At 42.7% G+C, this 18,158-nt stretch overlaps 1 protein-coding gene and 1 pseudogene across 3 annotated transcripts in view; one reads left to right on the forward strand and one right to left on the reverse strand.

The window, feature by feature from the left end:
- Positions 1 to 5,139, reverse strand: part of LOC147999107 (uncharacterized) — a 924,037-nt gene extending 918,898 nt beyond the window's left edge. For all 3 annotated transcript variants that reach the window (XM_087596179.1, XM_087596178.1, XM_087596181.1), the window contains exon 1: positions 5,078 to 5,139. The gene's annotated coding sequence lies outside the window, so the exon portion shown is untranslated. The remainder of the gene's footprint in view (positions 1 to 5,077) is intronic.
- LOC147999144 (DNA-directed RNA polymerase II subunit GRINL1A pseudogene) lies at positions 4,111 to 5,405 on the forward strand (annotated as a pseudogene).
- The last annotated feature ends 12,753 nt before the right edge of the window (positions 5,406 to 18,158 follow it).

The following is an 18,158-nucleotide window of genomic DNA, read 5'->3' on the forward strand; positions in this document are numbered from 1 at the left end:
AGACAGTGTTGTTTTTTGTGTAGCTGACCTGGAATTAGCTCTGTAGAGGAAGCTGCCTTGAATTCAGAAATCTGTCTGCCTCTGCCTCCCAAGTGTTAGGATCAAAGGCCTGTGCCACCACCACCACACATCCTTCTGTTTAAAGGAAAAATGTAGTCTTACAGGTCAGCATGAGTTTAGCCCCGGTATAGACATTTTCCTAGGCCTCGGGAGCTGTAGAGTTCATGAAGGATTTGCTGCCTTCCCCTTTAGCCTGGCTAACTATGAGAGCTGCACACCCATGGGTGTTTGCTTCACAAGAGTCTGGAGGATGAGGGTCACAGGCTGAGGTAACTGTGTAGAGCAAAGTATGCTTGGTGAAGGGCAAGTGGGTAAAATGCTGAAATGCTGAGAGAAGAGGCCTATGGTAGGCGCCTCCTACACCTGAGACTTCCAACCCCAAAAAGCAGGGGGTAGAGAGTGAGGATGCACAGTGCACACAGGTCAGGAAAAGACCATGTTCCTGAAGCCTCCATGTGTGGTGGACAGGCTCTAGGGCACCATGAGGGACATCAGGAGCTTCTGCACTTTGTAGAATTACAGGATTCCATGTTACCTCACATGCCCATGATTTGCCCCCTACTGCAGGGAGAAGCCAACACCAGAAGCCTCCAGCTCCCAGCCCTGCTTTTGCCATGTAGGTTTATCCAGAAGAGCTTGGAAGTCCCTGGACCTGGAGTCTCAGGTTGTTGTGAGCCACCTGACTCGGGTGCTGGAGACTGAACTCAAGTCTTCTGCAAGAGCAGCAAAGACCTGTGTGCTGCCTGGCCCAGCTAGGGCTGTGAAATGGTGTTTATTTTCATGCTGAACAAGCCCAACAACAGTTTAGGTCCCTAGAAGCCACATAAACCTGGATGCAGTAGTGTCTGTCATCCAGAACTTCCCACAGGGAGATAGGAGCCTAAAGTGGACAGTCTCTAGGATTAGGGGGAAGGGCTAGCCTAGCATACACAGCCATGGAGGAGAGGTAGAAGGTGAGGACCTGTGCTCAGGTTGTCCCTGACCTTTACACAAGCACATGAGTACCTGTACTCACAGAAACTCCATACAGACATAGGTGAGAAAAGAAATAAAAACAAACAATATTGAAAATACAATATACTGGGGCTGGAGGGATGGCTCAGTGGTTAAGACCACTGACTGCTCTTCCAGAGGATCTGAGTTCAATTCCCAGCAACCACACTGTGTCTTATAACCATTTCTAATCTCATCTTCTACCCTCTACTGTTGTGTCTGAAAACAGGGACAGTGTACTCACTCATATGGACAAAATAGTTTTTGTTTTAATCCTTTTCTAAAAAAAGAAACCCATCTGTGACACATGATCATTGTGTGATTCCAAATGTCCCTAAGTCAGTACAGTCCTATTGCTACATGGTCCACCAGTTGTGTCAGCCTTGGTAGTAGAATGGCACAGTTGAAAAGATGCTGGTCACAGTGACCAGGCAGCCTAGAAAGCTCACCATGAGCAGAGAAGGCTGTGCTGTGTCATAGTCCTCTACCCCACACTGCCACCTCATCCCTACGAATAGAGCAAAAAAGAACAGATGAGGAATCTTCCAGGTTTCTTTCCTCTTTGATTTCTTTATTAACCTAGCCCCTGTGCTACATGTAACCTTGTCACATCCTCTGTCCCATCCCTAAGCCCTCATACCTGTCAGATAAGACCGGGATCTTGCTTTGGGGGGAAGCTCTGGTCCCTCTCTGTCCTAAGAGGCTCTGAGCCATCACTGAAAGAGAGTCCTCTGAGGATTGAGGGAAGTCCATAGCCAGTGCTCTGACTTCTAGGAAGGTTTGAGGAAGGTGGTCCTCTTCTTGTGGTGCCTCTAGTAGGAGCACCCCACACTTGGGCCCAGTTCCCACTATCAGAAAAAGGCGGGTGGCTCTGGTCTTTGCACAGCTCCAGCGGAATGAACAGTGCATCTCTCCTCTCTCTCTTGCAGGAAGTCTCAGCCTCTGGTGCAGGTGATGTTCCCAAGGCAAAGGAAAGGGAAGTGCAGAGTGAGGACTCCCAGGATCCTTTAAAACATTGTCTGCATTGTCTTCATTAATTTTTCTGTTTAATTTTTATTCCATGTGTATTGATCTCATTGTAGGGGTGTGCATTCCAAAGCATGAGTGTTGAAGGTAGAGGAAAAAGCATGGGAGTCACTTTATCCTACCGTGTGGGGTCCCAGGCTCTGAACCGGGTTGTTGAGCTTGGCTACAAAGAGCTTTCATACTGAATTTCCTGCTGGCTCTGATTTCAGGGAGAGTGTCTCATAGAGCCCAGATTGGCCAGTAAACTACTGATCATCCTGCCTCAAGTATTGCCATCTAGTTCATGAAAGGGTTGAGTTATTGACATGAGGAACTGGGGATGGGCAGAGGTGCATGACTGAGGCTATCTCTGCTCAGTGGCATGCCTTTGGGGACTGATAGTTTTCATCACTGAGATGTCATTTGACTGCAGTGCTCCTCTGGAGAGAAGGAGTCTCTTTTGCCAGGGCATCAGGCTCTCCAGACAGGCCTGGAAGGTGGAGGTCTAGAGGCCAGGCCTGCATTCCTCTTCAGAAGCTGCATTTACCACTCTGGACAGTACTGTAGAACAGGGTCACATATCCAGTTCTACCCTGAGACCTGCTGATAAAGAATGTCTATCCTGGGACAATGTCTATCATCGGTTCAAGGTGTGGCCCAACCAACTTATTATAAAGGATGATAGTGGTTGGTTGAAAAAGGCAGTAACTTTCTATGAACCATATATTAAGTTTTTATGTATACTAAAATTAACATTGGAAAGAACAATGGTAGGAGAGGAAGCTAGAGGACAACTGCTGAAAATGCTTGCTTTTGAAAATGCTAATGAAGAGTATAGGAGAGCATAATTACCTATAAAGGAGACTGGGGATATTAATGCTTATATGAAGGCATGTAAGTATATCTTCTCTGAAAATGGAAAGATGCATTTTTGGCACGTATTGATCCAGATAGAGTTATTAAATTATACATTGAAATACTCTTGAATATCCTATAGGCACTTTAGCTCAAGATGAGTTGCCTTTAGAATGGATATATATTAAATTTAACTTTAACAAAACATTAACAATATATGAGGAACAAATTTCTTTCATTATTCAGCAAGGCATACAAAGACCTGTTACACTGTGGGGATATGATTGTGCTGCTTTTGTTTTCTCATTAAGCAAAAATAAAGTGGAATATTTAATGCAGACGTCTGAAGTTTTTCAATTAGCCATGATTCCTTACACTAGAAATACTGAATTTCATTTTCCCCATAGTAAATTCTGGGATTGCTTAAAAACACAAAAAAAAATGTAATAAATACACTAATTTCTGTTGATCCATTACCATCTGCCGTTACTGTGTTTACAGATGGCTCTAAGACCAAAGATCTAAGACAGATGGCTTATTGGACCAAAGATAAAATTTGGGGGCAAGAATCTTCTTTTGGGTCAGTACAACAAAATGAAGTATTAGCAGTAATTAATGTATTGCCGGATTTTACTCATGATGTAAAAATATTATAGCCGAGTCAGCTTATGTTGTAGGAGTAGTACAGAATATTGCAACTGCTGTTGTTTCTACATCTAAGCCTATATTAAATGTTATTCTCACATATTAAAGGACTATTGTTATTCTGAAACTCTAGAATATTTATTACACATATTAGATTACATTCAAGATTGCCAGCATCTTTAACACATGGCAATCATATGGTTGATCAATTAGTGGCATTTGCTACCCCAGAAGAAAACAGTCATAATCATGCCAATGCAGGATATTTGCATATTAAATATAAGGTTCCCTATTCTGAAGCCAAACAAATTATTGCTAATTGTGGTATTTGTAAGCCTTCACTTATAAAATGTATTCCATCTGAAATTAATCCCAGAAGAATGCAACCTAATACATCGTGGCAGATGGATGGAACCCATATTTCTGAGTTTGGTCGCCTTTCATATATCCATGTAAGCAGAGATAATTTTTCAATATTTGTATGGGCTACACCATTGCCAGGAGTACGCACTGCTCATGTTATACAGCATCTATTGGAAACTTCTGCTGTTATGGGACCGCCTTCTAAAATTAAAACTGATTATGGACCAACATATATTTCTTATCAATTTAAACAATTTTGTCGGCTCTTCCAGGAAAATGGCGACTCCTGCACGTGCTCCAGAGTTGCCGCAGCCACGGAGCCTGCGACCTCCATGGGCCCTGCTGGGGAACCCTGCCTGCGGGGCCAGCCTCAGCCCATGCACAATGTGCTCCCTACCCCGAGGCTTCGAGCCCCCGGTTCCTGAGGACGTGGGGCGGCAGAGTTTGGCGGAGCTGCAGGAGAGGTTGAGGCGCCAGGAGAGACTTTTGGGCAAAGAAAAATTCATTTGCAAATTGCCCGACAAAGGTAAAAAGATCTCAGACACCACTGCCAAACTGAAAGCTGCCATTTCAGAAAGTGAAGAGGTCAGAGGGAGAACTGAACTACTTCATCCTGTTAGTGATGACTGTAAGCTAAGGCATAAAGCAACCACAAGAGTTGATACCGACATAGACAAGGCCCAGAATTCTGACCTGATGCTTGATACTTCATCATTAGTTCCTGAATGTTCGTCAGTAGACATTGAATCATCTAAAACAACCTCAGAAACACAGGGACCAAACAGCTCACTCACAAAGGCAATGAAGAGACTTTGGAGACTGGCTGCACAGTGAGTACCAGCCCATCTGTCCGCATCACAGCCCAGGCTCCCCCATCTGAAGTTAATGAACATCTCCCCCAGCATTCAAGTCAAGCGGAAGAGGTTTCCAGCAGCGTCGACAGTCTGTTTATCACTAAATTGCAAAAGATCACAACTGCAGACCAGACTGAACCCTCAGAAGAAAACACCAGCACTGAGAACTTTCCAGAAGTGCAGAGTGAGACTCCTAAGAAGCCTCATTACATGACAGTGCTAGAAATGCGAGCTAGAAACCCAGTGCCCCCTCCTCATAAGTTTAAGACCAATGTGTTACCCACACAACAGAGTGACTCAACAAGTCATTGTCAGAGGGCTCAGTCTCCTGCTTCCTCAGAAGAGCAGAGACGCAGGGCTAGGCAGCATCTTGATGATGTCACAGCAGCTCGCCTTCTTCTGCTCCACCCCCTGCCTGCACAGCTGCTCTCCATAGAAGAGTCTCTGGCTCTGCAGAAAGAGCAGAATCAGAATTATGAGAAGATGCGGGCAAAGCTCGCAGCACAGAAACTAGCTGAGAGACTGAATATTACAATGCAGAGCTACAATCCAGAAGGGGAGTCTTCAGGGAGATACCGAGAAGTGAGGGATGAAGATGATGCCCAGTCCTCGGACGAATGCTGAAAATGAGCGCTGGGAGATCCCGGGAGTTGACTGTTGAGCTTAAATTGTCTCATCCAACTTCCTAACAAGTACCAAGACAGTGTCAGACCTTGTTGAGGGACAGCAGTTGAAGTTACACAAAGGTAGCTACAAAATAAGAACCCAGTTTGTCTTTCAGAAGATGATCTTCACATGCTTGAACAGTTCAATATTTGAACATTGTGTTTGGCCGTATTGTGTTACAGTTTTGCAGTATATTGTGCATTGGTCTGATATTTTAGTGTGAGTAGAACACACGTTTTCTTTAAGATATCTGCTTTTTCCTTCTTCGTATTCTTATCAGATAGCACTGCTTACACCCCTTCTGGTGAAATACTTTGTTATTCCAGGCACCTAAAGTGAATTAGGAAGGCCTGGTCCCCTCACTCAAGAAATTAGGGGAGCAGTCTAAAGAATGGTACGCATGCTTGCATGGACACGTTCCTGAGACGCTGGATATGAAATGCCGCACACAACACTCGGGAACCACCACCACTGTGTCTGCTGCTCTGTCCTCTCTTGGGGCGACTGCTGTCACCTGTGATGAGGTTAAGGAGCACTTGGAAGAAGTGCTAGGTGGGGAGGGTCTTCTGAGCTGGTGTGGGGAGCTGCTACTGGCTGCCCTAGGCTTGAACTCATTGCCATCTGGGATGATAGGTCCCTGTAGAGGACACTCGTGCTTGGTAAGGAAACCGGTGTTTTTCTAAGAGTTACAGTTGAATTGTCAGTTAATTGCTTTTTTTCCTTGTTAAACCCACAGAGGTGTTTACAGGCTGCAGAAACCTCAGTCCTGTATGTGCACATTTGTGCTGTTTCAAATGATTATATGATCATTTCCAGCAAAGTTAACAATGTTATCAAAAAGCCTTTTTCTATTATGTGGAATTTGTAAAGGAGAAATAAAATACCAATCAGAGCAAAAATAAAAACCATTTTGTCAATGATACCATATTGTACATATTACTGGTATAGAATACCATCCACAAGGACAAGCGTTTGTTGAAAGAGTTCACCATACCCTGAAATGACAAATTATAAAATTACAAAGGAAAAGAGATAACCATACACAGCCTGAATGGAGTTGGCATACCAGTCCCAGAGTAATATTGGCATAAGCATTATTTTTTATTAATATTCTTAATCTTAAATTTCATAATTATAAGCTTCATGTAGGACCAATAAAATTAAAGGTCCATATGAGGGCTGCAGACATGACTCCATGGTTAAGAGCACTGACTTCTCTTCCAGAGGTCCTGAGTTCAAATCCCAGCAACCACATGGTGGCTCACAACCATCTGTAATGAGACCTGATGCCCTCTTCTGGTGTGTCTGCAGACAGCTACAGTGTACTTATATATAAATAAATAAATCTTTAAACAGATAAAAAGTCAGTATGAACCTTTGTTGTCTAAAATGGCTTGAGTCAGGGCTGACAACCAGACAGCCCTTCCAGCACCTGCCTATGAGCTCACAGATTTAGGCTTTATAAGCTGACTTAGAAAAATGTCCAGGGTCGTAGCCTGACAAATTCTCAGCTACGTCTCTGATGATCAGTCTTAGGGTGAGCATTCAAAAAACCATCCCTCTCTAAGTGAGGTCAGAGTTTGTGTGGTTTATGGGGCAACTCCTGGACCCCATAAGGCTGGATATTTCAGCTGCTCTTCAGTACATGCAGGAATCCTGAAGAAGTAGGCAAATTAATATAGCAAACTTCCTTCTTCCATGTCCTTGATATGAGCTGCCAGCAGAAGGTGTGGTCCAAACAACAACCAACGGATTGGGTAAAGATCTTTACCAATCCTACAACAGATAGAGGGCTTATATCCAAAATATACAAAGAACTCAAGAAGTTAGACCTCACGGAGACAAATAACACTATTTAAAAAATTGGGCTCAGAGCTAAACAAAGAATTCACAGCTGAGGAATGCCGAATGGCTGAGAAACACCGAAAGAAATGCTCAACATCTTTAGTCACAAGGGAAATGCAAATCAAAACAACCCTTAGATTTCACCTCACACCAGTCAGAATGGCTAAGATCAAAAACTCAGGTGACAGCAAATGCTGGCCAGGATGTAGAGAAAGAGGAAAACTCCTCCATTGTTGGTGGGATTGCAGACTGGTACAACCATTCTGGAAATCAGTCTGGAGATTCCTCAGAAAATTGGACATTGAACTACCTGAGGATCCAGCTATACCTCTCTTGGGCATATACCCAAAAGATGCACCAACATATAACAAAGACACATGCTCCACTATGTTCATAGCAGCCTTATTTATAATAGCCATAAGCTGGAAAGAACCCAGATGCCCTTCAACAGAGGAATGGATACAGAAAATGTGGTACATCTACACAATGGAATATTATTCAGCTATCAAAAACAATGACTTTATGAAATTCATAGGCAAATGGATGGAACTGGAAAATATCATCCTGAGTGAGGTAACCCAATCACAGAAAAACACACATGGTATGCACTCATTGATAAGTGGATATTAGCCCAAATGCTCGAATTACCCTAGATGCACAGAACACATGAAAATCAAGAAGGATGACCAAATGCAGATGCTTCACTCCTTCTTTAAAAGGGGAATAAGAATACCCTTGGCAGGGAATAGGGAGGCAAAGTTTAGAACAGAGGCAGAAGGAACACCCATTCAGAGCCTGCCCCACATGTGGCCCATACCTATACAGATATTAGATAAGATGGATGAAGCAAAGAAGTGCAAGCCGACAGGAACTGGATGTAGATCTCTCCTGAGAGACACAGCCAGAATACGGCAAATACGTAGCTGAATGCCATCATTAAACCACTGAACTGGGAATGGGGCCCCCTTTGAAGTAATCAGAGAAAGGACTGGAAGAGCTTGAAGGGGGTTAAGACCCCATATGAACAACAATTCCAACCAAAGCCACTACCCAAAGACTATACATGGACTGACCCTGGACTCCAACTCCATACCTAGCAATGAATAGCCTAGTAAGAGCACCAGCAGAAGGGGAAACCCTTGGTCCTGCCAAGACTGAACCCCCAGTGAACATGATTGTTGGGGGGAGGGCGCTAATGGGGGAAGGATGGGGAGGGGAACACACAAATAGAAGGGGAGGGGAAAGGGTTGAGGGATGTTGGCCTGGAAATCGGGAAGGGGAATAACAATCGAAATGTAAATAAGAAATACTCAAGTTAATAAAGATGAAAAAAATAAAAAGAAAAAAGATGGTGTGGTCCAGATTAGAGGTGGGCCTTTCCATCTCAAAAGATCTGAATTAAAGCTTTATCTTCTGATCTCCAAGATTTGGATTACAAGTAGGTCTTCTTGCTTCAGAAAATTTAATTAAGAAAAAAAATCCAATGGTGCTTATGCCTTTAGCATCAGCATCCAGGAGGTAGAGGCAGGTGGATCTCTGAGTTCAAGGCCAGCCTGGTCTACAAAATGAATTCCAGGTCAGCCAGAGCTACACAGGGAAACCCTGTCTCAAAAAAACCAAAGAAGAGGAGGAGGACCAAAAGGAGGGGGTTGAAGAGAGGAAAACAGAAAGAAGGAAGGAGAGAGAGAGAGAGAGAGAGAGAGAGAGAGAGAGAGAGAGAGAGAGAGAGAGAGAGATCTCCCCCTCACAGGGCATCAAGCCATTTGGCATTAGTTAATTCCAGGTACACTCAAGTTGACAGCCAAGAACAGCAATCACATTACCCGTGGTTGTGATCTCACCCTGGTAGGCTCCTGAGTAGGAGGCTGAAGCAGGAGAATTGCCATAAGACTGATGCCAGCATGAACTACACACGTGTTCCAAGCCAAGCCAATCTTGGCTACAATTTGAGATTCTGTCTGAAAAATATGAAAGAGAAAGAAAACATAATTTCCTAGTGCAGTGTTTCTCAACCTTCCTATGGCCTCAACCCTTTAGAACAGTTCCTCATGCTGTGGGGATTCCAACTACAAAATTATTTTGTTGCTACTTCACAACTGTAAATTTGCTACTGTAATGAATCTTTATTGTAGTGTAAACTATCTGCTAGGAGACCCTGTGTGGGTCACGACCCACAGGCTGAGGGCCTTTGCCCTAGAGGTGGTCTTGGCCTAGATTATATAGTTCATACTATAATGGGCTCTCTCAGTTTTTGAAGGTCAAGTATATTCACTTGTACCATCAAAACTTAAAAATTCAGTTGAGCTGCTGGCTGGTACGGTGTGACATCCCCCAGAATACCTTTGCCATTTTGTTCCATGCCTGCCAGCCATTTCATATTGTTGCTGTAACAGGCCTGCTGTCACTGACGAGGAGAAGGGACTTGGCTCAAGGACATGCTGACCACACACCTTGTTTTGTTCTGAATGTTCTGTATGCGGTTTGCTAATCTAGAGAAATTCTACACCTGAAGGAGTGGTTCCCTGAAGTGGACACAGGTGAAAGGCTAAGGCAGATGTGTGAAGGAATGTTTCACTGAGGCAGATGCAGGTAAAAGGATGTTCTGCTAAAGCACGCATGTGAAAGGACATGTGATGAAGGGTTCTGCACTAAGGACACACATGCATTGGTCTGCCTTGCATTCTGTAGTTGAGCTGCATTTGTTGGGACTTCATAGAACCACAGCAAAAACCCTTCTGGTGGGCTGTGTGGTTTCTCGCTGTTTCCTTGGGCTCGGGCTGATGGGCAGAGTGATGTCAGCTGAGACAGACACATGTGCTGACGCAGGACACACGCTGAGGCCAGGCCCATGGAGGACCCGGGATATTGAGAGGGAGTTTGGATAGAGTTATGCTTGAGTAGCTTGTTGGTCTGGGGTCTCTGCTGATCTCTGCTCGCCTGAGAGCTGCTCTTACTGACTGTGTAGCATCTTGACTGTTTTTGTTCCCCTTGGACAGCCCTCAGGACCAGGCTCTCCTCTCCCTTAACCATGGCTGCTGTCCTCTTCTTCTCTCCTCTCCATCACACATGTTCTTCCTTTATACTATGTCAGCTTCTTCCTCCTCCTTCCCTCCTCATGATCCTCTCTAGCAAAGCCCTCAAAGCTCACCTCCCCCATCTCTCTGCTGTGCAGCTGTTGGCTGTTGGCTTCTTTATAATCACAGTTAACTGGGAGCAGGGTCAGTTATTTGGGGTTAACCAGTCTTGAGTTCTACAAATTAGCATTAAAATACAAGCAGCATTAGGCCAATCCACTACAGGAGTTTTTGTTTGTTTGTTTGTTTGGTTTGGTTTAATTTTCATTTACCTTTTTACTTGTTATTTTATTTTTGGCTATTTTTTATTAATTAGTTATTTTATTTATTTACATTTCAAATATTGTCCTACTTTCCACACTCCCTTCATCAAACCTTACATTCCATTTCTGCTCAGCTTTGCCTATGTGACAGTGCTCCTGTACCCACACATATCCATCCCCACCTCACACCTCTAGGATCTGCATTTGGTGGGGCAATAGGCCTCACCTTGAACCATGGAGCATCCTTGCATACACTTTGGCTGGCAGTTTGGCCCCTGGGAGCTTGGGGATTAGGGAAAGAGGATCTGGTCAGATATTAAAGCCAATGATTGCTGCATTCTCTTCTTTTTCTGGTTATAGGTGAAATTATGTTTGTGTGCTTCTCTTTTTTGAAATTATTGAGAGATGATTAATTTCTTGGTTTTTCTTGGGTATAGTTTAGTTTATTGTCTTGGAGTTTTCCTCCTATTATCCTCTTTTGTGCTTTCTTAGAGAAAAGTATTGTTTATATTTGGTTTTGTAGGGTTGGGGATTTAGCTCAGTGGTAGAATGCTTACCTGGCAAGCTCAAGGCCCTGGGCTCGGTCCTCCGCTCCGGAAAAAAAAATTATTCATTAAATTTGTTTTGACAAGAAATATCTTGGTTTCTCCATTTATGGTGATTGAGGATTATGCTGGATATAGGAGCCTGTGTCTGCATTAGCTCTGCCCAAGATTTTCTGACCTTTAGAGTCTCTGTTGAGAAGTCTGGTGTAATTCAGATACGTCTGAATTTTTTTTGTTACTGGATGTTTATACTGAAAGAACCACAAATTTGGGGAGACACTCCCTCCAGTCTCCTTATGGCTTGCCCCAGGAAACACGCATAGCCGATCTTGATGTAACAACAAGAGGTAGCTTTATTAACAAGATCTCGGGACGACACGTATCTCACGGAGCCGACCTCGAGCCTCTAAAGGCAGGGGTTTATATAGGGAAAGCCAGGGGATTTCGCGCTGTTACACATGATTGGCTGATTCAAATGGTGCACAGTTACTTTTAGTGCGGAGTTACATCAGCAAAGAATACGTGTAATCTAGCATCTCAGCAATGTGGGTAGGGTGACTCATCTCACTCAGCAGGGGGATGACTCATCCTCAGGGAGTGAAGGAAGGGGAGGGGGTGGCTCCAGATGGCCAGTGTCCTTGGGGGCTGATAGCCGGGTCGGTGAACCCTATCTCAAATTCTCTCAGGCATGTAAGCACTTTGTTTGTGACTGACTTTTTGAAATTTAGCTCTTCAATACCTTACCCCTTTTAATGTTCTTTCTTTGATCTGTGCATTTAGTGTTTTAATTATTGTGTGAATGGAGGAATTCTTTCTGGTATAATTAATTTGATGTTCTGTAAGCTTGTTGTACCTTTATGGTCTTTTCTTTCTTTACCTTATGGAAGTTTTCTGCTATGATTTGTTGAAGGTGTTTACTGGACCTATGAACTAGAAATCTTAATTCTCTTCACTATCTATTATCCTTAGGTTTCGACATTTAATTGTGTCCTGAAATTCATTGATGTTTAGATTCAATGAACCATACATGTTTATCTGAGATGGGTGTTTATGCTTTGTGGGTGACCTCCTTTACCCCAACTGTTCTATTTAGTAGCACGTTGGATAATGAAACATGGTCAGCAATGGTGAACTCTTCCCATAAACTATATGAAAATAGGGAGGGGAATTGATGTGTGTCAAGTATCCGTAGTCTCCTGGGTGGTTTTGATTCCCAGTTGGCCACATGCAACAGTTTCAAAAGCCCAGGTTTGATGTTCCTTGGGATTCCCATGATGATGTACTCAGATATGACAGAAAAAGACCAGAATACACATGTGAGAACTTGATTTCTATAATAGAGAGAACATTACTAAGTTATGTTACAAAATATTAGATCACACGGTGATCTCTATGAATGTATTATTTAGTGAAAAACTAGTGTGTGGTATAGCATTGCCATGGCACAGACATTTAAAGAAAAATTTGGCCCAGACCCGGTGAGAGAGAGACCCAACCGCCTGGTCAGGTGGGCACTCCTGAGGCTGCAGAGCGGAAGAGACCACCAACACTGCTCACCCCTGCCCACATCCCTGGCCCAAGAGGAAACTGTATAAGGCCTCTGGGCTCCCGTGGGGGAGGGCCCAGGAGCGGCAGGACCCCTGCCACAGACACCGCCGGACCCTGAAGGAAACAGACCGGATACACAGTTCTCTGCACCCAAATCCCGTGGGAGGGAGAGCTAAACCTTCAGAGAGGCAGACAGGCCTGGGAAACCAGAAGAGACTGCTCCCTGCACACACATCTCGGACGCCAGAGGAAAAAGCCAAAGACCATCTGGAACCCTGGTGCACTGAAGCTCCCGGAAGGGGCGGCACAGGTCTTCCTGGTTGCTGCCGCTGCAGAGAGCCCCTGGGCAGCACCCCACGAGCGAACTTGAGCCTCGGGACCACAGGTAAGACCAAATTTTCTGCTGCAAGAAAGCTGCCTGGTGAACTCAAGACACAGGCCCACAGGAACAGCTGAAGACCTGTAGAGAGGAAAAACTACACGCCCGAAAGCAGAACACTCTGTCCCCATAACTGACTGAAAGAGAGGAAAACAGGTCTACAGCACTCCTGACACACAGGCTTATAGGACAGTCTAGCCACTGTCAGAAATAGCAGAACAAAGTAACACTAGAGATAATCTGATGGCGAGAGGCAAGCGCAGGAACCCAAGCAACAGAAACCAAGACTACATGCCATCATCGGAGCCCAATTCTCCCACCAAAACAAACATGGAATATCCAAACACACCAGAAAAGCAAGATCTAGTTTCAAAATCATATTTGATCATGATGCTGGAGGACTTCAGGAAAGACCTGAACACACTTAGGGAAGCACAGGAAAACATTAATAAACAAGTAAAAGCCTACAGAGAGGAATCGCAAAAATCCCTGAAAGAATTCCAGGAAAACACAATCAAACAGTTGAAGGAATTAAAAATGGAAATAGAAGCAATCAAGAAAGAACACATGGAAACAACCCTGGATATAGAAAACCAAAAGAAGAGACAAGGAGCTGTAGATACAAGCTTCACCAACAGAATACAAGAGATGGAAGAGAGAATCTCAGGAGCAGAAGATTCCATAGAAATCATTGACTCAACTGTCAAAGATAATGTAAAGCGGAAAAAGCTACTGGTCCAAAACATACAGGAAATCCAGGACTCAATGAGAAGATCAAACCTAAGGATAATAGGTATAGAAGAGAGGGAAGACTCCCAGCTCAAAGGACCAGTAAATATCTTCAACAAAATCATAGAAGAAAACTTCCCTAACCTAAAAAAAGAGATACCCATAGACATACAGGAAGCCTACAGAACTCCAAATAGATTGGACCAGAAAAGAAACACCTCCCGTCACATAATTGTCAAAACACCAAACGCACAAAATAAAGAAAGAATATTAAAAGCAGTAAGGGAAAAAGGTCAAGTAACATATAAAGGGAGACCTATCAGAATCACACCAGACTTCTCGCCAGAAACTATGAAGGCCAGAAGATCCTGGACTGATGTTATACAGACCCTAAGAGAACACAAATGCCAGCCCAGATTACTGTATCCAGCAAAACTCTCAATTAACATTGATGGAGAAACCAAGATATTCCATGACAAAACCAAATTTACACAATATCTTTCTACAAATCCAGCACTACAAAGGATAATAAATGGTAAAGCCCAACATAAGGAGGCAAGCTATACCCTAGAAGAAGCAAGAAACTAATCGTCTTGGCAACAAAACAAAGAGAATGAAAGCACACAAACATAACCTCACATCAAATATGAATATAACGGGAAGCAATAATCACTATTCCTTAATATCTCTCAATATCAATGGCCTCAACTCCCCAATAAAAAGACATAGATTAACAAACTGGATACGCAACGAGGACCCTGCATTCTGCTGCCTACAGGAAACACACCTCAGAGACAAAGACAGACACTACCTCAGAGTGAAAGGCTGGAAAACAACTTTCCAAGCAAATGGTCAGAAGAAGCAAGCTGGAGTAGCCATTCTAATATCAAATAAAATCAATTTCCAACTAAAAGTCATCAAAAAAGATAAGGAAGGACACTTCATATTCATCAAAGGAAAAATCAACCAAGATGAACTCTCAATCCTAAATATCTATGCCCCAAATACAAGGGCACCTACATATGTAAAAGAAACCTTACTAAAGCTCAAAACACACATTGCACCTCACACAATAATAGTGGGAGATTTCAACACCCCACTCTCATCAATGGACAGATCATGGAAACAGAAATTAAACAGTGATGTAGACAGACTAAGAGAAGTCATGAGCCAAATGGACTTAACGGATATTTATAGAACATTCTATCCTAAAGCAAAAGGATATACCTTCTTCTCAGCTCCTCATGGTACTTTCTCCAAAATTGACCATATAGTTGTTCAAAAAATGGGCCTCAACAGGTACAGAAAGATAGAAATAATCCCATGCGTGCTATCGGACCACCACGGCCTAAAACTGGTCTTCAATAACAATAAGGGAAGAATGCCCACATATACGTGGAAATTGAACAATGCTCTACTCAATGATAACCTGGTCAAGGAAGAAATAAAGAAAGAAATTAAAAACTTTTTAGAATTTAATGAAAATGAAGATACAACATACTCAAACTTATGGGACACAATGAAAGCTGTGCTAAGAGGAAAACTCATAGCGCTGAGTGCCTGCAGAAAGAAACAGGAAAGAGCATATGTCAGCAGCTTGACAGCACACCTAAAAGCTCTAGAACAAAAAGAAGCAAATACACCCAGGAGGAGTAGAAGGCAGGAAATAATCAAACTCAGAGCTGAAATCAACCAAGTAGAAACAAAAAGGACCATAGAAAGAATCAACAGAACCAAAAGTTGGTTCTTTGAGAAAATCAACAAGATAGATAAACCCTTAGCCAGACTAACGAGAGGACACAGAGAGTGTGTCCAAATTAACAAAATCAGAAATGAAAAGGGAGACATAACTACAGATTCGGAGGAAATTCAAAAAATCATCAGATCTTACTATAAAAACCTATATTCAACAAAATTTGAAAATCTTCAGGAAATGGACAATTTCCTAGACAGATACCAGGTATCGAAGTTAAATCAGGAACAGATAAACCAGTTAAACAACCCCATAACTCCTAAGGAAATAGAAGCAGTCATTAAAGGTCTCCCAACCAAAAAGAGCCCAGGTCCAGACGGGTTTAGTGCAGAATTCTATCAAACCTTCATAGAAGACCTCATACCAATATTATCCAAACTATTCCACAAAATTGAAACAGATGGAGCCCTACCGAATTCCTTCTATGAAGCCACAATTACTCTTATACCTAAACCACACAAAGACACAACAAAGAAAGAGAACTTCAGACCAATTTCCCTTATGAATATCGACGCAAAAATACTCAATAAAATTCTGGCAAACCGAATTCAAGAGCACATCAAAACAATCATCCACCATGATCAAGTAGGCTTCATCCCAGGCATGCAGGGATGGTTTAATATACGGAAAACCATCAACGTGATCCATTATATAAACAAACTGAAAGAACAGAACCACATGATCATTTCATTAGATGCTGAGAAAGCATTTGACAAAATTCAACACCCCTTCATGATAAAAGTCCTGGAAAGAATAGGAATTCAAGGCCCATACCTAAACATAGTAAAAGCCATATACAGCAAACCAGTTGCTAACATTAAACTAAATGGAGAGAAACTTGAAGCAATCCCACTAAAATCAGGGACTAGACAAGGCTGCCCACTCTCTCCCTACTTATTCAATATAGTTCTTGAAGTTCTAGCCAGAGCAATCAGACAACAAAAGGAGATCAAAGGGATACAGATCGGAAAAGAAGAGGTCAAAATATCACTATTTGCAGATGACATGATAGTATATTTAAGTGATCCCAAAAGTTCCACCAGAGAACTACTAAAGCTGATAAACAACTTCAGCAAAGTGGCTGGGTATAAAATTAACTCAAATAAATCAGTTGCCTTCCTCTATACAAAAGAGAAACAAGCCGAGAAAGAAATTAGGGAAACGACACCCTTCATAATAGACCCAAATAATATAAAGTACCTCGGTGTGACTTTAACCAAGCAAGTAAAAGATCTGTACAATAAGAACTTCAAGACACTGAGGAAAGAAATTGAAGAAGACCTCAGAAGATGGAAAGATCTCCCATGCTCATGGATTGGCAGGATTAATATGGTAAAAATGGCCATTTTACCAAAAGCAATCTACAGATTCAATGCAATCCCCATCAAAATACCAATCCAATTCTTCAAAGAGTTAGACAGAACAATTTGCAAATTCATCTGGAATAACAAAAAACCCAGGATAGCTAAAGCTATCCTCAACAATAAAAGGACTTCAGGGGGAATCACTATCCCTGAACTCAAGCAGTATTACAGAGCAATAGTGATAAAAACTGCATGGTATTGGTACAGAGACAGACAGATAGACCAATGGAATAGAATTGAAGACCCAGAAATGAACGCACACACCTATGGTCACTTGATTTTTGACAAAGGAGCCAAAACCATCCAATGGAAAAAAGATAGTATTTTCAGCAAATGGTGCTGGTTCAACTGGAGGGCAACATGTAGAAGAATGCAGATCAATCCATCCTTATCACCCTGTACAAAGCTTAAGTCCAAGTGGATCAAGGACCTCCACATCAAACCAGACACACTCAAACTAATAGAAGAAAAACTAGGGAAGCATCTGGAACACATGGGCACTGGAAAAAATTTCCTGAACAAAACACCAATGGCTTATGCTCTAAGATCAAGAATCGACAAATGGGATCTCATAAAACTGCAAAGCTTCTGTAAGGCAAAGGACACTGTGGTTAGGACAAAACGGCAACCAACAGATTGGGAAAAGATCTTTACCAATCCTACAACAGATAGAGGCCTTATTTCCAAAATATACAAAGAACTCAAGAAGTTAGACCGCAGGGAGACAAATAACCCTATTAAAAAATGGGGTTCAGAGCTAAACAAACAATTCACAGCTGAGGAATGCCGAATGGCTGAGAAACACCTAAAGAAATGTTCAACATCTTTAGTCATAAGGGAAATGCAAATCAAAACAACCCTGAGATTTCACCTCACACCAGTGCGATTGGCTAAGATCAAAAACTCAGGTGACAGCAGATGCTGGCGAGGATGTGGAGAAAGAGGAACACTCCTCCATTGTTGGTGGGATTGCAGACTGGTAAAACCATTCTGGAAATCAGTCTGGAGGTTCCTCAGAAAATTGGACATTGAACTGCCTGATGATCCAGCTATACCTCTCTTGGGCATATACCCAAAAGATGCCTCAACATATAAAAGAGACACGTGCTCCACTATGTTCATCGCAGCCTTATTTATAATAGCCAGAAGCTGGAAAGAACCCAGATGCCCTTCAACAGAGGAATGGATACAGAAAATGTGGTACATCTACACAATGG

The sequence above is a fragment of the Rattus norvegicus genome, chromosome 19 (genome assembly GCF_021556685.1).
Source record: "Rattus norvegicus strain SHRSP/BbbUtx chromosome 19, alternate assembly SHRSP_T2T, whole genome shotgun sequence".
Lineage (NCBI taxonomy): Eukaryota > Metazoa > Chordata > Mammalia > Rodentia > Muridae > Rattus > Rattus norvegicus.